This window comes from Delphinus delphis, chromosome 21 (assembly GCF_949987515.2).
Source record: "Delphinus delphis chromosome 21, mDelDel1.2, whole genome shotgun sequence".
In the NCBI taxonomy this organism is placed as follows: domain Eukaryota; kingdom Metazoa; phylum Chordata; class Mammalia; order Artiodactyla; family Delphinidae; genus Delphinus; species Delphinus delphis.
The window spans coordinates 2,707,184-2,728,732 of NC_082703.1; the positions used below are offsets into that span (position 1 = coordinate 2,707,184).

At 44.5% G+C, this 21,549-nt stretch overlaps 1 protein-coding gene across 8 annotated transcripts in view; it reads left to right on the forward strand.

Annotated features, from left to right (window-relative positions):
* SLC20A2 (solute carrier family 20 member 2) overlaps window positions 1-21,549 on the forward strand; it is a 105,781-nt gene that overhangs the window by 28,586 nt on the left and 55,646 nt on the right. The window contains exon 1 of one of the 8 annotated variants that reach the window (XM_060001466.1): window positions 1,911-2,625. The exons of the other annotated variants lie outside the window; for them this stretch is intronic. The gene's annotated coding sequence lies outside the window, so the exon portion shown is untranslated. Of the gene's footprint in view, window positions 1-1,910; window positions 2,626-21,549 lie in introns of those variants that run through there. 8 annotated transcript variants of the gene reach the window in all.

Consider the following 21,549-nt stretch of genomic DNA (forward strand, 5'->3'; position numbering starts at 1 on the left):
GGCGATATTTATATTCATTACATGTTGAAATGACGGCATCTTGGATGTATTGAGTTAAGTAAAAATGTTATTAAAATTAATTTCACCTGTTTATTTTTACTTTTTTAATGTGACTAGAAAATTTTAAATTATAGAGGTAGCTGCTCTGGAGGGTCGTGATCCAGGCCAGTCCAGTAACGTGAGTTTGTCAGAACAGTTGTCTTTGTCTGGATTTCATGGGTCTGTCGGACTGAAGAGCCCCGAGGCGCCGGCCCCCACGCACATAGCTCTGCCTCTGCCTCATGCCCACCACCCACAGTTCATGACAGCGAACGGGAGGCTTTACCTTGCTTTGAAATGAGGCACAGAGATTTTTCTCTGCTGTCACAGGTATGCCTGGAACAAGAGTCCAGATGACTCTCACATTCTTTTCACTCATGAAAAGGAAACAGCAGGGTGACTCGTACATTGGAGGATACACTATTTTCTTTGGAATGTTTTAGTTCTTGCATTTTGGAACAGGTGTGGCCTCTGTTGAAAGCAACAGTGGAGTCATACTCAGCATATTTGATACGTGAAGAACTGGAAAGCTGCTCGGCGTCTCCTGCCTTCAGTGTAAGGGATGTGGGCCCATCATCCTGACCCTCTCCGATGGCAGATCCTATGCATAAGTATTTACGATGTATTGGCTTTTTTCTTTTTTTCAGTTTAGGCTAGAAATAATGTTTTGGCTTAGAAACTCTTTGACTGAACTGTGACATAATAGGATAAGGATAATTGTGTCAAAAATAGCGTCTTGATGTCCTCCTTTGGCATTAAGAATTCCAGAGTAAGTTCGCTGTGGATCACTGAGAAGTGATCATGTTAATCAGAGGTCAGCCATCTGCGATAAGTTCTTTCCTTTTGGCGCAGAGTCGGGGGGCCCACTCCAGTGACGGGTTGGGATGGTGAATGCAGGGCAGCTACCATCTCACGGGGGTGAGCACGTGCTGGCTGTAGCCGCATAAGGCTGGGCCTGGGGGTGGAAGCCCGGACTGGCAGCCAGCAGTTTTTGTAAACAGCCGGGAGGGGGATTGTGCTGGTGGCTCCAGCTCATGCCAGTGAGAACCAGCCCGTTCGCCACTTTGGGTGACGTGCCACAGGTGGCCAAGTGCTTCATAAGGACACAGCCAGGTCTTACGGGTCCATGTCACCTGCCTGTACCAGGGAGTTGGGGTGTGAGCCTCAGAGCTCAGACCTGGGATCTGGGAGCTGAGCAGAATAAATCTCTTGAAATCTAAACTGACACATGACATTTTAAAATTGGGAAAACAGACAGCTCTGAAAAGATTTGTAGGATTATAGCTGAATAGTTAACATGGAAGACATGTCAGAGAGAGGTTAGGAGCAGAGGTGCAATAATCCCGTGTTGATTCAGTGAGAAGCGTTGGACAAGGCATTGAATTTCCCTGTTTACCCATCTGTTTAAAAAACAAAATGGGAAAATGACATCTCCCAGAGATGTCTGGAGATTTGATTGATGTTGGTAGTGTGCCTGGATAGTTCTCATGAAGTGTCCAGTAAGAGCAAAATATGTCATAAGAACTTAAATATCTACACAGACTAGTCTGAACCATCTTGAGTAGATAAGCAGTTCCGTGTCTTTGATCCAAGTTGTACTTATTAAGGCAACTTGTATTTTTCAAAGAAAGTTCCGTGTTACTTCCAGTTTTCTTTTGAATATCAGCTATGTACTTGGGGTCTTTAACTGTCAACTTGAGCTTCAACATGATTTATAGGTGGTCTGTCACCTATAAAGGACAGTTTACCAGTCCAGACAGCCAGGCAGTTAAATACACTTCAACATGCTTCTTGCTAAGGACGATGCCTTTTGCAAATATTTGAGATATTTGTTCTCAGTTGTAATTTATTAGTGAACCTGTATCCTCACAGCGGCTCGTTGGGAGATGCAGAAGACAAAGGCAGAAGGCAAACGAAATTCGTTCATTATATATCAGAAAAAGAGCTTTCACTTACCGCTCTTTGTTGGTAGACTTACTGGTATGTGTCTTTGATGCCTGTTTAATTTCACGTAGTACCACGTCTAATCATGCTGTGTAAATAATCTGACAGAATATCCCTTTACTTGGTTTTTCCTTGTGAAGAGCATACAGCACTGCCACCTTGTTGCCAAAGTTTTGTCTGATTTGAAAGTGCTTAAAAATCAAGTGAACGCCTGCTGTGAAAAAGAGCTTGCTCTCTCTCCCTCTGTCAGTACTTGCGAAAACAGGAAAACAGCGTAAAAGGAGATAGCACCATGGGACTGAATTCAATAATTAGCATAATCATGATGCTCCGTATTGTTCCCCAGGGCACGCCCCTTGGCCAGATCTCCCATTAAGAGGACACCGATGTTGTCCCAGTGAATAAATCCCTGCACACATGATGCAGATCAGCGAGTTCCTGCCCGCTGCGCCGGTGCAGTTAATTTTAGCCAGGGTTCGTTCTATGAGTTGTAAAACTGTTTACCCAAGTAGAAGTTAGCAAGCTGAAATGTGACTTCTCCGCCCCATGTGAGAGGCGTCTATTTTAGACTCAGGTTGTGTCGGTGATCCCCAGAGAGCAGTCTTTGAAGAACTGCAGCCCCGATTTTCTTTGAAAGTACTTGTGAGTACTGGGTGAATCTTTCAGATTTCTCTTTGTTCTTTTCTCCTTAAATCTTCCTAATGTTGCTGTCATAGTAATTTTTTATCTCTTGGGAAAACTGGAAACTCTGGGGTGGGCACTTTGGAGGCTTCTAAGAATGGTGGCGAAGGGGCTTTCCTTAAATGTATCCTAATGCAAGAAACCTGCCTTACTCGAGTTTCCCAAGAGAAAGTATGTGATTCTTACTGTTTTTATCTTTGCAAAAGCAGTCTGTGGATTGTTATATACTTTATCTGCTCAGATATTTGCTTAATGGAATGGTGTGTCATTGAGCTCTATTTTCAATGGTTACCTAACTCTTAGAGGGGAAAAAAAATGTTGAAAGTGGATTCCTGTTACACTTACTGTGAGCTACAAGTTTATGTGCAGAAATAATGGGAGTGTCAAATGTAATTTTGTAAAACGTGTAGATGGACAGTTTTTGTTAAAGGACGATTTGGTGCTTAAATCCATATACTCCTAAAGAGAAGCCCTTAAAAAATAAAATGAATTTAGGAGGAAGCTTTTGGAAAGTAATTGAAATTATCTTCTGGAAGAACTCCCTAATCTTAACTGCTTTTAATGTAACAAGTCGCCGGCTTAAATTCGGACTGAAGAAAACTAAAGATTTTAATGTAGAATATTTTCAATTAAGTCTGAATCACCTTGCTTAGTTCAAAGTGTGTTTTAATTCAGAAGACTCTGACTTCATGCCAAACAACTTGCTTATGACACAGAACCTGGCAGGAATTTCTTTATCAATTAATACGTAAATTATCTCCCCCCTGGGAATGTTGATTTTAATGAAACAGTTCTAACGGGGTAGTAGCTGCTCCCAGGCGTTAGGGCTCCATCATCTGTGGGCCCGGAGGAAGGCTTGCCCTCAGATGCCATTTTCCATTTGGAAAGCTGCATTTAAAGACTTCTTTGTTAGTATGTATTGTCTGATTTTAAATCCGAACAACCCAAGGTGCCAACAATGAAAGGAAATGTTTCAGTGGTACATTTGGTAGGAAAAGAATGTAAGACGGGAAAATAGAACTGAGTTCTTGGGCTATTTTTAGAAATAACCTTTTTTTTTTTTTTTAACTTAAGTCTTTTTATTGAGTAGAAGAGAAACTTGCCATCCGGATTCATTGTAATTATAACAGAGAAGTCTGTAATGTCATCTTCAGCAGTTAAAGCGACTTTGTTCCAGGATATTCTTCAGAATATATACTTTTATCCAAAGAGTAACTGTTCTTACTTTTGACTGTTAATAAGGCACCATCAGAGTCTCAGTGGAGTGTTTCTAGAGGTATACTGTGGTTGGGTATTAGATCCTTTTCAAGCTATTATTCATCCGCTCAATTGTAGTTTAGTCCTGCAAAAAAGAGAAGCTGTTTAAGATTTATCCATGTTTTTAATTTAACAGAAGGAAGTTTCCCAAGGTGTTTTTACTACAAGGAAGCGTATGTTCTTTTAGGAGGAGTTACTAAAATGCTCGTAGACACTCTCCGAGTGTTTGCTTTTGTGATTTATGCGCTTTGAGAGAGTGATCTAGGCCAGGAGGTGATGTCAGTGTCAGGGTGGGAATTTCTTCTGTTTGCTGGAGCCTCGATTCTCCTCCTGCGGCTCACCCTGGGGGGGCTGGTAAAGGGACAGTGGTCTCGGTGCCCTCCTGAGAAGAGGCTCTGTTGACTACTTGTGACCTTGGCCGTGACCAATCACAGTGAGCTCAACCTAGAGTCACCAACAGGGGGTCCAGATGCTGAGAAACATGGGCAGCTTTGTGGCCTGTGGAAGGAGCCCGGGACCCGTGGTTTCAGCCATGTGCCGGGCACACCTGAGCCTCCTGCACTTAACTTTGTGCAGGTGTGACCTCCAGCCCTGTTTGAGCTGCTCTCCCTGGCAGCCAGCCCTTCTGTCCTAGTCCTTTCCCCCTTAAAATAGTTACAGCCCCAGAGGCTCTGACAGAGTAACTCCTGATCGCAGTAGATTTCTTTTACTGTGACCTCATTCCTAGAGAAGAGTCTTCTGCTCTGAAGCTTTGAGGGGTTTTCAGGGAAGTGGAGAGGAACGTTTTCTCTGGCTCCCCTTCATCCACATGCGGTTTTTAATAGGTAACTGTGTGGCTAGACTTACATTATCTAACAGGTTGCCTTTTGGTTGGGAGCCTAATGCATGTGCTCAGTGATCACACTTCTAGAATGTTCTTTCAGAAGGGACTCTTGCAGGAATAGGATTTGATACATTGAGTTCCGGATGAAAGGAGCAGTGAGCAGAGGGGTGTCTTCAGCGCTGCCTGTCTTGGGCACAAGTGTATGGTAATAGGATCTGGCCCTCGGCAGGAATGCCGATTGCTTCTGGAAATGCTGGGACGGCTGTTACTATTTAGCATGTATTAAGCACCCCCAGAGCCATACAATGCACAAAGAAAGCATAGTTCCTACTCTCAAAGAGCCCACATGCTCAAATTGGGCGGGACAGAGCCTGGGCCGCGACTTGCACACTGAGTAAACCTGCAGAGCAAGGAATAGAAGGAGGGAAAGGAAGACAAATGGGGAGGGTCGGGGGTCACCCGTGGGCTGCTTTCAGTCCATCTGGGCTTCCGCCTTGTAGGATTCGGGCAGCCGGCAGTGCCACGGGGCCCTGCTTCCCTGTCTCTTCCAGCAGCTGGGGAAGTGATGGAGGTAAGAGGGGGATGGCCCCCAGGGCCTGATCCACGACCGCAGGTCTCTGGGACGATTCCCCGCGCAGGGAAGGAGATCAGGAGTTTCACCTGCACCTGGAAAGGGACTGTTTATTAGTCTATAAAGGAGGAAACTTGATACCGCATAAAAACAATACAAGTAAGGGGCATCTTTCTCCACAGAGTGATGTCTGGATGGAAACCTGAATTTGGGTTCCCGATTTTCTCTCCCTCTTAAACTGATACGCGATTGAACCAGTTACTTCATCCCCAATCTGGCTGGGGATGTCGAGTCAACAGTTGTGTTAGTTAGAGAAGTGCTTTGAGCTTCCCTGAAGAAAGGCATTTCGAAGGTCAACTCAGCATTACTGCAGCCTGTAACGGTGTCAGAAGGGCAGGAATCAGAGGGAGCTAACAAGGCAAGCTCGGGTATTGGAGGTTAATAAAAGGAGGATGTGGTATGAATCTGTGAGTCATTTTCCCTTTATACTCAACCTCATCCCATCTCTGACTAAGGTTCCGGGTCTAGTTCACGGCTCCACAACTAAAAGGGACTTGGAGAGATCCCAACAGAAAACCTCACAAATGATTAAAGGGTTGGAAAATGATGCCTCTAATAAGATGTTAGGGAACTTCTGTTATTTAGGCTGAAGGGGAAAAAATGACCAGGGGACTCTTGGATTGTTATTCCAGTGTCTGTGTGCCTCTGGACCAGGGGACGATGGCCAGCTAGTATCCAGTTCTGTTGAGGATGTAAGGGTTCGGTCCAGTAAGGGTTCAGTTAGAACCGTGGTCCTCAATGTGTGGTCCTAGTACCCTCAGCATCAGTACCACCTGGGAGCTTGTGAGAAATGCACATTCTCAGGCCCCACCCAAGACCTGTTGATTCAGAAACTGTGCGGGTGGGACCCAGCAATCTGGTTTTAGCTAGCCCCCCAAGTGATTCGGATGAAGTTGGAGGACCACTAGATGAGGTACAAAGACGAGTATTACAAAATGGGGAACTTGGGTACTGGAAAATGTGAACGATTTTCCTGAAGTCATCTAAAAATGGGTTTATATTTGTCTGCAGTGTTTTCAATATTCTGTCTGAAGTCAGGAGTTAAATGACCTGTCAAAGCCCCTCTAGCCCTAACTTTGCGCTGGATTTCCTCTGTCACTGAGAGAAGACTAATAATTACCCAGGATAATTTTGCAATTACTTTTCTGAACTCAGTAGTTAAGACAGTGCCCGTTTCAGATGAGGAACAGATGAGATGTTGTGATAGAAGTCATACTGTGTTTTATCTCCTGCTTTTGCTCTATCACAGTGTCATTAAATAGACTGTCTGCTCCCCGTGTGACTTCTCAGCAGCCACCTGGGGGCAAGTTTGGGCAGCTGTGAAAATGGGGAGCCCCTTGATGTTGGCCCATGACCCCTCTGTGCCACAGACTGCTGTGACAGTCCCCATTTCAGGGGGGACTCTTCCCCATTTCAGAAGAAGCATGGGGACGGGGCAGTGTGATGCCAGCCCCTCTTCCCAACTCTGTCCCTTCTGCCTGCAGGATGCCATCCCCTCGTGCCTGCACGGGGAGTTCCACCTGCCACCTGGAAGCTGGGGACAGGGGGACCTAAATATATTGTGGTAGTGGGTCTCCCTTAGAGCCGGAGGATAGGGGCCTGTTTATCCTGTTGTTTTGTATCCACAGCAGACAACCAACGGGACACCTAGTAGGCACTTAACACAAATACCTAGTGAATTATTCTGTTGCACCGTCCAAGGCCACAGGTGCGCCGCCCTTGCCCATGTAATTAATGATCTCGAATCGGGCAGCTGGCAGTTCTGACCCTCCCCAGTCCAGGTACTTATTCCTAAGAGTCCCTCTCCTCCCCCCGCAGGCCCCCATTTTGCACATAATAAAAATGCATCTTGGGCTTCCCTGGTGGCGCAGTGGTTGGGAGTCCGCCTGCCGATGCAGGGGACGCGGGTTTGTGCCCCGGGTCGGGGAAGATCCCACATGCCGCGGAGCGGCTGGGCCCGTGAGGCATGGCCGCTGAGCCTGCGCATCCGGAGGCTGTGCTCCGCAACGGGAGAGGCCACAACAGTGAGAGGCCCGCGTACCGCCAAAAAAAAAAAAAAATTCATCTTAATTTAGTTGTCTTTGCCCTTCTGTGTATTTTTCCTTTGTACTTTTGCTTGAAGGAGTTGTCTGGGGTTGAAAACAAACTACGGAGAGTGTGTCTGTTACACTTTGTATAGCGTTTAGGACAATCTGAGCTTCCTGTGATCAGAGTGAAGAAAGGGTTCTCTGAGGACATGTTTTGCCAGTGTTGCCTAGAAAGTGTCACACCTGGATCACACTGTTGTCCCCAGAGAGGCCACGTCCTGCCTTAGCCAGGCTCTGAGGCCCTCAGAGCTCAGCGCTGAGAACTGGGATAGTGGCATCCTTAGCTTTCATAGCTGCTCTTTATCACACATTTGCAGAGTATTCAACATTCCTTCAAGTGAGGGCAGTCTGGTGCAGACTTGTTTGCCTTGTCATGGGAGACAGAGGGTGAAGGTGGCAGGTGAGTATTCCAAGGCTGTCACTGAGTCTTCAGACCTCGTTATGTTGGAAAAACCTGACTTCTCAGACATGAGGCCGCGTGTGCTGTCACGTTCTACATCTACGCACAGAGTATGTGAGACCTGGTCCCTGTGGTGGTTGCACACAGAGAGGACAGGTTTGTCTTAGTGATTCAGAGAGCAGAGACGACTGACTTCTAACGTCCTGTATCAGTCTCTGAATAGAAAATACTGTCTTTAAAACCCCTGAACTCTCAATAACTATATATCCAGTAGAGGAAATCCAAATGGCTGCTTGATTTGGTTCTTCATGGTAGCAGGCAAAAGGCTATTTTCATTTCTGTGCAAAGAGAAATGACAAAATAGTCTTCTTGGGTATTTTGCCCTGGCAAAAGTAATTTTGTTTCTAAAATCAGTCATATCTAGTCCTCAGATGTGTCATTAAAAATGAGAGTGGTGGGACTTCCCTGGTGGCGCAATGGTTTAAGAGTCTGCCTGCCAGTGCAGGGGACACGGGTTCGAGCCCTGGTCCAGGAAGATCCCACATGCCGCGGAGCAACTAAGCCCGTGCGCCACAACTACTGAGCCTGCGCTCTAGAGCCCACGAGCCACAACTACTGAGCCCACGTGCCACAACTACTGAAGCCTGCGCGCCTAGAACCCATGCTCCGCAACAAGTGAAGCCACTGCAATGAGAAGCCCGTGCACTGCAACGAAGAGTATTCCCCGCTCGCCACAACTAGAGAAAGCCCGTGTGCAGCAACAAAGACCCAACACAGCCAAAAGTAAATTAATTAATTAAAAAAATTTTTTTAAAAATGAGAGTGGTTAAGTGGTTTGGGATTAACTTTGTCTCATGGTAGTTGTTGAGTCAAAAAATTTAACTTCTTTGAAAAGAGAGGAAAAAAAAACTCCTTAGCTGGTTATTAGACTACACAAGAATTACCTAATAATTCATAAAAGATCCCCAGAGACAACCAAAAAAGGTACAGGTTAAATAATTTATGGTGTTGCTATATAATGCAACACACTGCAGCCATTTGAAATGAAGATGTTGGATGTACATGGAGTAAAACTAGCAGGTTACAGAAAACGTGTATCACCTCATTTTTTGAATGGAAGGCATTTTTAAATGGGCTAATGGCTTTAATTCCTGTTTTAAAAGGAAGGCATTTATATGTACATAAAAAAAGAACGCAGTGCACCAAATATAAACAGTAGTTATCTGTAGGAGATGAGCTCATGCATGATGTTTCTCCCCCTGGCTTTTTGGTTACCTGTATTTTAGACATTTTTTCTTCAACAAGCATATATTACTTATGTAATAATGAAAAACTTTCTTTTCAAAAAGGAACTGTTGTAATTAATTTCTTTTTAATAAATTTATTTATTTATTTATCTTTGGCTGCATTGGGTCTTCGTTGCTGCGCGCGGGCTTTCTCCAGTTGCAGCAAGCCTGGGCTGCTCTTCGTTGCGGTGCGTGGACTTCTCATTGAGGTGGCTTCTCATTGCGGAGCATGGGCTCTAGGCACATGGGCTTCAGTAGTTGTGGCACAGGGGCTCAGTACTTGTGGCTCACGGGCTCTAGAGCACAGGCTCAGTAGTTGTGGTGCATGGGCTTAGTTGCTCCGCGGCATGTGGGATCTTCCCGGACCAGGGATCAAACCCGTGTCCCCTGCATTGGCAGGAGGATTCTTAACCACTGTGCCACCAGGGAAGCCCTGTAACTCATTTTTATTTTGACTTCTATATTTTATTTAATTCACCAGTGGCCTCCCAGTGGCTTACATAATTAATGCCTACCCCTGTGGATAAAACTAGTACAGCAAAATGTACACAGAAACAATGGTCATTTTGCAGTGGTGGGCTAGGAGCATTGTTCCTTGCCTTACTTTCTCCTTTTCCCTATTTACCAAAATTTTTATATGCATGCATATTATTTTTACAGTGGAAAACTGTAAGGCAGAGACTTGAGATCTTGTTTCTTGGGAAGAGGCCCACATAGGCTGATGTGTAGCAGGTACCAGTGAAGGTTGATCCTGTTAATTCTGCAGTGTGAAGGGCATTCGGCAGGGGTCTGCTGTCACTACTGGGTGCTCTGGAGGTTCTGTGAACTCTCACATGAATGTCAAATGGGCCAGGGTCTCAGGTTCAGTGTTATGTGGGGAGCAAAGGCAGGGAGCTGGGGAATCCAGCATATTTTATAAAGTCATTAAAATGGTGTGCCTAGTGTTACGATTACCCACTTAAGTTTTGTCAGGGGCCATCCTTCTGGATCATAGATCCATAGTAGTGGGTGGTAGAACCATGTGCTGGGGGCCTCGGGTAGCGTTTCCACAGTACTTAACCGTGTGGTATCTGCGTGTATCTCAGCAGCGTTTACTGAAGTGAGTGATGGCCCTGTAGGAGAGCACCGGCTGTCTTAGCTACTTCTGCCACAGGCTGCCAGGATGTCCCTGTGGCCTTAATCAGAAGGCTGTTTTGGGGAGGTGTTTTGGTACGGGTGGCCGTTGATTTAAGAAAGTCTTGAGCGGAAGCAGGAGACCTCCCTTTCTACCCGCTTTGTATGGTGAGTCGAGAGGGTAAGTCTTTTGATGGTTATGTAAAGGGCCTCTCATTTCGGTCTATTCCTAAGCCTCGGCCCAAATGAGTGGATCCGTCCCCACGTTCACTTGAAGACGGAGGTCTGGACTGAGATTCAGTTGAATCCACTTTCAATGGGACTGATACCTTAAGCTTAATTTAAAGCCAAAGAGCTTTGAGAAACCAGAAGGAATCTAGGATCCTGTACAACCATGTTTTGACCTAGTCTTTGGTTCAGAACCTTTGTTACTCATCAGGAGTGTTTCCTGGAATCCTGAGAACAGAGAAAGCTGGTTTTTCAAGTTTCCTTCCTACTGTTTTTTTTTTTTTTTTTCTTTTTTTTGCGGTATGCGGGCCTCTCACTGTTGTGGCCTCTCCCATTGCGGAGCACAGGCTCAGCGGCCATGGCTCACGGGCCCAGCCGCTCCACGGCATGTGGGATCTTCCCAGACCGGGACACGAACCCGTGTCCCCTGCATCGGCAGGCGGACTCTCAACCACTGTGCCACTAGGGAAGCCCCTTCCTACTGTTTTTATCCTTACAAGGAGCATTCTTCTCCTCATCCTCTCTTTCCTTTCTTCATCATCTTTGTCTCTTTCTCCTGCACTTACACAGTAGGAATAATCTCGTAGTCCTTCTGCACACTCTTGCCTCCCCGAGGAAGTAAAGGCACATCTCCCATGGGTTTATCTTCATTTTTGCTGGGCAGGGGAGGGGAAGAGAGCAGTGAGTGAACCGTTTAACCCAGATAGTCAGACACTCAGTGGATGGAGCCCTGTTCCCAGTGAGGACTGTGGAGGCCACTTACGCACATCCCTGCCACCAAGTGGTTCCAACTTCAGTGAGACACAGAGCTATCCGCACACAGCGAGAGCACAGATGTGTATCAAGATGAATAAGCAGGTGGTCACTGTTTGATTAATAGAAGGCTTTGCCAGTTGAGTGGCACGAAGGAAGAAAGAGAGCATCTTTTTAAAAGGGGTAAAGCAGGGACTTCCCTGGAGGCGCAATGGTTAAAAATCCATCTGCCAATGCAGGGGACACAGGTTCGAGCCCTAGTCTGGGAAGATCCCACATGCCGCAGAACAAGTAAGCCCGTGCGCCACAACTGCTGAAGCCCGTGTGCCTAGAGCCCGTGCTCTGCAACAAGAGAAGCCACCGCAACGAGAAGCCCGCGCACTGCAACAAAGAGTAGCCCCCGCTTGCCGCAACTAGAGAAAGCCTGCGTGCAGCAACGAAGACCCAACACAGCCAAAAATAAATAAATGAATTTATAAAAAAATAAAATAAAATAAAATAAAAGGGATAAAGCAGATAAAAGTATTTTGTGAAACTATAGGCTACATTAGAAAAGGCAAGAAACTGGTGGCTGTCGAGGGAAAGGGTGGCTTTTGTAAGAGCAAGAGAATGAATCTTGGCTTAAAAATTTGGACTGAGTTTCTTCCTTTTTGTTTGTTCATTCCCTTTTTGTTTAGTTTGTTTTTGCCTTTACTCTGAAGATTAAAAGCAAAAATGAGAGTAGCGAGGTGGTTGGGAGTTATAAATGAGCTCATCTACTGTCGTAAAGGTTTAAAAAAAAAAAAGAGGGATTGCTTTCAACTTGACCTGAAATTAAAGTGGCGGCTGGTGTGGGAAGAGAGGCTCGCTGAGCTGTTCTGTCACTGTGTGCCTCAGCCTGCTGTGCAGACTTGGGGATCCCTGGGGACCCGGCAGGCAGTGCGTCCAGCCTCGCACCCCGTCTGTCAGCCCCGATTTTTGCCATCTCTACTTTTGTATACATTCGCTTGATTTTTCTGGATCTTTAAGTCTCAGTGTCTTCAGGCTCTGTGGGCCTTGTCAGTAACAATTAAGGAAATCCAGAATTTTTACTTGAAGAAAAATGACGAGACCTAATCCAGAAGAGACTTCTTTGGTCAGGTATAAAAGCTCGACCTTATCATACTAACTATTAAGCATTAGAAGGCTATGGATTTTTAAGTTTAGTTTGTATTGTGTTCTGAGAAGAAATGACCCCCAGTAGGCAATAGTATAATAAGAAAGATTTTGTTTTCTGTCCCCCTATTAATTATTAAGTACTGAACTTTTAAGAACCCAAGTGATCACATTGTATTCAGCTGTGTAAGAGCAGTACAGGTGTCGAGGTATCTTTTCTTAAAAGGCAAATCCAGTCACTTAAAAATTTACATACAGTAAAGTTCGCTTTTTCTGGTGTACAGTGGTATGAGGTTTTACACATGCTCAGGTTTTTATGGCCACCAGCACAGCCAGGATACATAATAATTCCAACTCCTCTGCAGCTCCTTTATATTCAGACCTTCCCACCGTCCCTTGCTCTCTGAACTGTGAAAGCAGTCTCTAAGCCCCAAACGTCATGGTAGAGGGTGAAAATCTAACTAGCTAAGGAGACTTAAGCACAACCTTTGACCAGTAAGTGTCTTATGCTGTCCCATGGGTGATCCCTAGCAAGCCAGACTAAAGTATATAAAAGGGAGAAATATCTGAGCAGAGCCATCAACAGCTGTACCCTGTAGGGAAAGCAGACTTACACAGAATTAGTCCAGCCAAGTAAACAAACAAACAGATAACCTCTGGTGGGGAGGGAGTAACCAGTAACCAGAGTTGCTACAATATATTATCTAAAAATGTCCGTTTTTCAACAGAAAATTATGGGACATGTTAGAGAAACTGGGCAGTAGAGACTGCTTTTGGAGGGGCCCGGTTACTGAACTTAGCAGACAAAGACTTCAAAGAAGCTATTATTTTATTTTCTTAGTTCAAAAACTAAAAGAAACCATTCTTAAAGAATTAAAGGAAAGTGTGGGAGCAGTGACTCATCGCATAGATAGAGACTATCCTTAAAGAGAGGGAAATGATAAAAAAAAAAAAGAACCAAATGTAGATACTACACCAAAAGCAAAAGCAGCAAAAGTAAGGACAGATAAACTGGACGACCTCAAAATGAAAGGCTTCTGCACATCGAAAGACACGATCGGTAGAGTGAAAAGCCAACCTAGAGAGTGGGAGAAAGCATTTGTAAATCATGCATCTGATAAAGGGTTATTATCCAAAATACAAATGTGTAAAAAACTCCTACAACGACAGCAAAAAACAACCTGGTTCAAAAATGGGCAAAGGACTTAAATAGACATTTCTCCAAAGAAGATTTACAGATGGCCAGCAAGCACATGAAGAGATGCCCAATATCATAATCATTAGGGAAATGAAAAGCAAAATCACAGGGGGACATATCACCTCACACCCCTATTAAAAAACAAAATAAAATAGAAAGTAATGTGTTGGTGAGCATGTGGAGAAATTGGAACCTTTGTGCACTGCTAGGGGAATGTACAGTGGTGCAGCTGCGGTACAAAACAGTACGGCAGTTCCTCAAAAAATTAAAACCAGAATCGCCATACGACCCAGCAATCCCACTTCTGGGTGTATACCCGAAAGAATTGAAAGCAGGGACCTGAAGAGGTATTTGTACACCCATTTTAATAGCATTATTCACAATAGCCAAGAGGTAGAAGCAACCTAGAGGTCTATCAGCAGATGAATGGATAAACAAAATGTGGTCTATACATACAATGGACTATTACTCAGCCTAAAACATGGAAGGAAATTCTGACACATACTACAGCATGGGTGCACCTTGAAGACATTATGCTAAGTGAAATGGAGACCGTCACAAAAAGACAAATACTGTATGATGTCACTCATATGATAGAGTCGTCAAATTCATAGAGACAGAAGGTAAAATGGTGGTTGCCAGGGAGAATGGAAGAGTATTGTTTAATGGGTACAGAGTTTCCGTTTGAGATTAAAAGTTCCGTAGATGGGTGACTGGGATGTTTGCACAATAATGTGAATGTACTTAATGTCGCTGAACTATACACTTAAAGATGGTTAAATGGTAAATTTTATGTTTATTTTAACCACAATTAAAACACTTTTTTAAAGTGGAAAAGTACAGTAGCCAAAATGAAAAACTCACTAGGGGGCTGCACCGTGGATTTGAGTTGTCAGAAGAAGGAATCAGCAAACTTGAAGATAGAATGACAGAGATTATCTGGTCTGAGGAACTGAAAGAGAGAAGAATGAAGAAAAATGAACAGAACCTCAGAAAAAGATAGCCCACTGTTAAGTGTCACAATGGGAATACCAGAAGCAGAAGAGAGAGAAAGGGGCAGAAGAAACACTCGAAGAAGTCATGGCTGACAACTTCCCCAAGCTGGTGAAAAACACTAACCTACACACCCGAAATGCTTAACAAACGCCAACGAGGATAAACACAAAGAGATCCACACCCAGACATATTCTAGTCAAAATTTTGAAAGTGAGAAAATCGGAAAGCAGCAAGGGAGAAGTGACTTGGGGAGTATGAGGGAAGCCCACCAAGACTACAGCTGACGTCTCATCAGGAACAGTGGAGGCCTGCAGGCAGTGAGAAGACGTGTGAAAGTGCCGAGAGAGTCCTGCATCCTGCAGAGCTGTCTTTCAAAATAAAAGCATTCCCAAGTAAATGAAAACTGAGAGAATCCCCTCCTAGCAGATCTGCCTTACAAGAAATGCTAAAAGAAGTTCATTAGGCTGAAAGGAAGTGACACAAGACAGCAATTTGAATCCACACACGAACTCCAGTAAAGGTAATTAAGTAGGTAATGATAAAAGACAGTATAATTACATATTTTTCTTCTCTTAACTGATTTAAAACATCACTAAAGAGTAGCTTATATCTGGTTGCTTTCTGGTTGTTTTAAGAAAGCTCTTTATGTTCATATCAAAGCATCCTCCCCAGCTCTAAGTTTTCTGAAGGAAAAATTGAGGCAAAGGGAGCTAGTGACTTGCCCAAGAAAGTTTATCTTAATCATGCACAAGGAATGAAGTGCCGGGAGCATTCTCAGAATTGGGAAATAATTTTCAAAGAAACCTTATAAGCTGTCTTATCTCTCTTATATTTTTTAACTTCTGTCTCCGTGGTTCTTTGAAGGTGATATCAAGTAAATGCTTCTGGTTTCTTAATTTAGTAACAAGACTTTAATTTCATAGTCTCAGAGATATGAAGAACTGCTAAATTTTCACCTGACTTACCAACCAGATGAACGATTTATGGCCTTATTGCCTTGTTCAGGCTGCTTACACTGTATTTTGCACTTGATGGTGGAAGTGAATCGTTTGCAGCCTTCTGATGAGGCACTTCAGAGCCTTGAACAGACTTTGCTACATCACAAAAAGTCCGACTAAATCATTTTAATAGTTATCTGTCCTCTCTTGCTTCTGCTGCCTAAGAACTATTGCTTAAGAACCTCTGGAATGAGAACAAGAAATATGGGGCTATAAGTTGAGCATGGAGAATACTTAAGATAATAATCTTCATCTATCAACTCTTCTATTTATACTAATGTTCCATTAATAGAAATAATACGTAGTGGTATCAGGAATCAATGTTTTTGTGTCATTCACATTTTTATTGAGCTTCCATTATACTTGGAACAGAATTAGCAAATAAATATGTAAGAACCAAGATATCTATTTATATACATAGTTCCATTTTAAACTGTGGCTGAAGGGAAAGTATTTCCCTAATATAGTTCCTGGAACTTAGCCAAGTAGCCCAACACTTCAGGGCACAGAACTGGAACAAGTGATCCTAGGTTTGCCAGTTGATAGAAGGGATGTTAAGTGGTTTGTTCGTGAAAATGCATCTATTTTTGGTTATGAGTGAAGAAAAAACTTTACCTAGAATATTTGGAGGGAATCTGTCTATAGTGCCTACAGAAAGGGAAAAACGCTCAGGAGCCACTTCTGTCTTGGAGTGGGAGAAAATGTGTAAAGCTCAGCTATTCTAGTCCCTGCCTTTCAAGCACTATTGCACCTAAAACACTCCGCAAGATGGTAATAATCTATTTTTCAAATCTTCACTGCAAGTAATTCCACATTTCCAGTGGGAGCTTATTGCAGTGTGTGGCAACCCATTCAGTTACAAAGTTTTTTCCTCCTGAGCGTAGTTTTTCTTACTACAATGAAAGACTTTTTTTTTTAATTGGGGTATAATTGCTTTACAGTGTTGTGTTAGTTTCTGCTGTATAACAAAGTGAATCAGCTCTATGTATACCTATATCCTCTCCTTCTTGGACCTCCCTCCCACCCCCTAGCCCCCATCCCACCCGTCTCGGTCGTCACAGAGCCCTGAGCTGAGCTCCCTGTGCTATACAGCAGATTCCCACTAGCTATCTATTTTACTTACACATGGTAGTGTATTTATGTCAAACCTAATCTCCTAATTCGTCTCACCGTCCCCTTCCCCCTCTGTGTTCACATGTCCGTCCTCTACGTCTACGTCTCTATTCCTGCCCTGCAAATGGGTTCGTCTGTACCATTTTTCTAGGTTCCCCATGTATGCATTAATATACGATACTTGCTTTTCTCTTTCTGGCTTACTTCACTCTGCATGACAGACTCTAGGTCCATCCACGTGTCTACAAATGACCCAATTTCGTTCCTTTTTATGGCTGAGTAATATTCCATTGTATGTATGTGCCACATCTTGTTTATCTATTCACCTGTCGTTGGAAAGAGTGTTTGCTGTATCTCCAACTGGGTAAAGAGTGGCTGATAATGTATTTCCTTTTGGTAACCTTTTCATGGAATCACTGAATTATCCGTTTAAAATGGAAATAATAGGTAGGGGCTCTGTTGCTCTAACCCACCACTCAGTCATTCAGATCCCATTGGAACACCTCCAGGAAACTAACACTTATGCCTCCTGAGGCCGTCTTTCCGTTTCTAAGAAATATTTTTCATGTAAGTCATGTAGGACCTCCTAAATCTTCCCTTCTTCTGGCCAAATCATCCTAACTCCTTTAACTTTTAATTCATTTGAATTAATTTTGCTTTTATTTCTTCATCCTTTAAAAAATCTTTTTACTGACTAGGTTTAGACAGTGCCTTCCCAGGGAGCAAAAGGCTGTGTGGAAAACATCTGAATAACACACACGCTTTATGAGCCAACAAGACATTTAAATGTCAGAATGACAAAAATGCAGGAGGGAGAGTGAATATATCCGGAATGAGGCCTGGTACAGAAGAGCTGAGCCCACAGGCTCTGCAGTGGAAACTGTAGCTAGAGGACCAAAATAAGTTTGTTCATGTTCCATAAATTCATGAAGGCCGTTGACTGCACTGCTCAGGAGAGGGTCAGAAATTTCCACTCCCTCTCCCCACAGGACAATCCTGTGGTTCATAGTTCCAGGCTAAACTGCCTCTTCCCGGTCCTGTGGTCTCTGGATGATGTAAAATAATGGAGCTGGACAGCACTTGAGACATCAGCTGACCCTGAAAACGTTCCAGGGTGCAGGCTCTGCAGCCTTCTTGGTAGCCCGCTCTCTTTATCACCCTCTGCTCTTTCCCCATGGTCTCTGCCTCCCACCCCTGGCTGAGGCCAGGACCTCAAGGTATCCCACCCCCCGGGGTCAGGAGTAGTGTCATTAAGAAAGCCCGATGTATGTCAGCCAGGGGCATCACTTCTGCTGCCTTCACACGGGTTTCGTTTGAGCGCCGCCTACACAGTAAGTGGGCAATCACAACCTGTACTCTCAGGACAGTCACATCTTCAGAAGGACCAAAATTGGAATAGATAACTTCTAAAAGTCCCTTCAGTTCGAATGTTTTATGATTCTCTAATTCTGTGAACCAAGATAGGCTAAAAGAGTTAATCATAGGTTGTTTCTTGTAAACTAAAAGTCCCTTCAGTTCGAATGTTTTATGATTCTCTAATTCTGTGAACCAAGATAGGCTAAAAGAGTTAATCATAGGTTGTTTCTTCGCCTCCTTCCTCCCCTCAACTACTGTGAAGTACTTGGACCATCAGGAAGTTGCTTTATTCTTTGGGTTAAGTTCAGTCCTGATGGCCAAAACCTCCAGAGGAGCATGAGAAGGATGAAGAAAGAATCCAGAGAAAGAGCAAGTGTGACCGAGGAGGAACCTTCAGACTCCTGCACATCGAGGCCCCAAACCATGCAGAGACCTATTCACCGAGGGCTCAGACACCAGAACGAAGGGACAGCCTTGAAAGTGAAAAACAAAGATAAGATAAATGAAGAGAACAGAAGACGTATTCTGCATCTTAAGTTGTGGGTTGTAAGGAAGAAAGAATTGTCTGAGAGGCCTAGGCTGAAAACAGACAGATTCATATGAAATTCATTTTCTTTACTAGGAAAAACTAAGCGTATTTTGGTTGTACATGCCTAACTTTTAAAAAAAAGTACTTTTCTTTGTAGTGTTTGAAGGTTTTTTTTTTTAATTGATGAAAGTAGTAATTGCTCATTGTAAACAGTTTTCATAATATCAAAAAATGTAAAGAACACCTAGAGAGAGTCGCTCTTATTGGGCCTGTTTCTTTAGTCCCTTAGCTCCGGACGTGCAGGCTCAGCGGCCATGGCTCACGGGCCCAGCCGCTCCGCGGCATGTGGGATCCTCCCGGCCCGGGGCACGAACCCGTGTCCGCTGCATTGGCAGGCGGACTCTCAACCACTGCGCCACCAGGGAAACCCCCGGTGCATTCTTAAACATGGTTGAAATATGGCCCAGGCCATTTTGTTTACGGATTTTTCACTTAGGATTATTACTATGTTCCGATGTCATGTAAAACTCTCAAGTTAACACCATTTTAGTGACTCCATAATATTTCATCTTTAGAAGTCACCCATGTTTCTGCAGCCATTCTCCTGTCCGGGGACAGTTAGGTGGTTTCCTCTTTTTCATGATCATTATAAATGACCCTGTTAATAAACATCTTTGTACATGAGTGTTTATTCACATTTTAAATTATTTACTTGTTTTCTTGAACTTTTGAGACTGATGTCATAAAGAACACCCCTTCCCTACCTGAGTCCTCCTCCTTCAAGGTAGAGGACCGGGATGGCCCTGCCTCTGGCCCAGCCTGGCAAGCGTACAAGCACCATTCCTCATATGAAAATAAACACCGTTGCTCAGAACTGTGTAAATCATTTCTGACTGTACTTTGGGGAGATGACATTACTGGACTGATTTTCGAGTTTGGTATTGGAGTTGCAAACAAGGTGACACTTTTATTATCTCATGCGCTCATCTACTGTAACTGACCTCCTGGAAGCTTTGGTACGTGAGATGTCCACAAGTTCAGATTTAAAGTACCTGCAGTCTGTGGCCCTCCACAGAAGTGATTTTCAGCTGAAATGCTTATATTTGCCCTAACCTTGAATGCTCTCGAAGGGTACCTCTTTTTGGGTCCTACGGAACTGATGGAGACTTACCTCCACGGGAAGGCCGGCTGTTCTCTTCTCTGTGGAAGCACTAAGTGCCCATCTTGAAGGGCGGTCAGTAGGCTCTCCCAGCAGCAGGCCTTCCTCTCTCGTCTCTGGCCTCAGAAAAGCTGTGTGTGAGTCCCTTTCTGTGGGCCTTTCCCTGTGCAGTGCAGCGTCCTCCTCTGATCTGGTGTGCTTTTTGCTTCTCGACACCATTGTTTGGAGCAAGGGTGACAGCCTGCCCCTGACCCCTGGCTCCATTGGTTGCACTGGCTGGTTTTACTGTGTCTGAGTGGAATGTTCCTTCTTTCCTCAGGTAAGGGAGTGGCTCTTTCTTTCTGTTTTTAACTATTTAATAACTTTTGTACCTTATCCTAGGGGACTTGGGGGTTGGGGGGACAGTGTGGCAGTACAGGAAGGGAAAATATCAAAGATGACCCTGTCGTTTTCCTTCTTTTTTTCCTCAGCTCTGTTGAGATATAATTGACAAATAAAATGGTAAGATACTACCATTTAAATGTTACAATTTAAAGTGTCGGGCTTCCCTGGTGGCGCAGTGGTTGAGAGTCCGCCTGTCGATGCGGGGGACACAGGTTTGTGCCCCGGTCCGGGAGGATCCCACGTGCTGCGGAGCGGCTGGGCCCGTGAGCCATGGCTGCTGAGCCTGCACGTCCGGAGCCTGTGCTCCACAACGGGAGAGGCCACAGCAGAGAGAGGCCCGCATACCGCAAAAAAAATAAAGTGTACTCCGTGATGATTTGATATGTATCTGTACATCTACATTGCAAAAGGATTCTTGTCATCTCGTCAGTTAGTGCACCCATCACCTCACCTATTTATATATTCCAGTGTTATTTTCTAATCGCTTGATTGAGGCATAATTTATATACAGTCAAGCCCACCAGCTGTAAGTGTACAGTTCCATGAGTTTTGACACACATGCATAGTAGTATAACCACCACCATACGCAAGAGAGAGAACAGAAAGTTTCCTGTGTAGACGTGTGTTTCCATTTCTCTTGGGTAAATACACCTCAGAATGGGATTGCTGGCTTGTATGCTGTATTGTATAAGAAACCACCAAATTGTTTTCCAAAGTGGCTTTACCATTTTGTGTGGATTTTTTCTCTTAGTACCTTTTAGGGTGTTTTTTTCTCTACCTCTTCGCCTCCTTCCTCCCCTCAAAGAAGTTCCTGCACCTTACAGTGTATGTCAGTCTTCAAGCAAAGACAAGGCCAGAGTCGGTACATCGAGGAAGAAGAGCCGCACTGGAGGGAGACGGAGGCATACGAGTCAGAAAGATCCTTCTAGAAGGATTTGGGAACCTCACTGTGTTACAATTCCTGTGACTACAGTGATACCATAACTTCAAGTTGCCTGAGGCTACCCGCAACTTACAAAACACTTTGCATGCACTAGATTTGCTATTCCTGTCCCCGTTAGCAGATGGTGAGATAGGACTTACCCATGGTCACGTTGCTAGTTAGTAGCAGCGCCAGGCTTGGGCTTCAGGTTTCCTGACCATTGCCCAGGGCTTTATCTGCCAGTAACGGCAGGTCGCCACGTGTGGATCCCTGGCACTGAGCTGGGGGCCTTCACCCACCACCATGCTGGGTGCCGTTCTTCCCACTTTTCAGATGAGGCGTTGATATGACTTGCCCAGGGCTGTGGAGCCAGGAGGAGGCTGGAGTGGCATGGACCCGGGGCCCTGACTGGCCCTGTGCTCTTTCCCCTTCTCCGGGCAGGAGAAACATATGCTGTTTTCTAACAGCAGAGAGAAAAGGAGGAGGCGAAGGACACACAGGGCTGGGCAGGGGCCGCA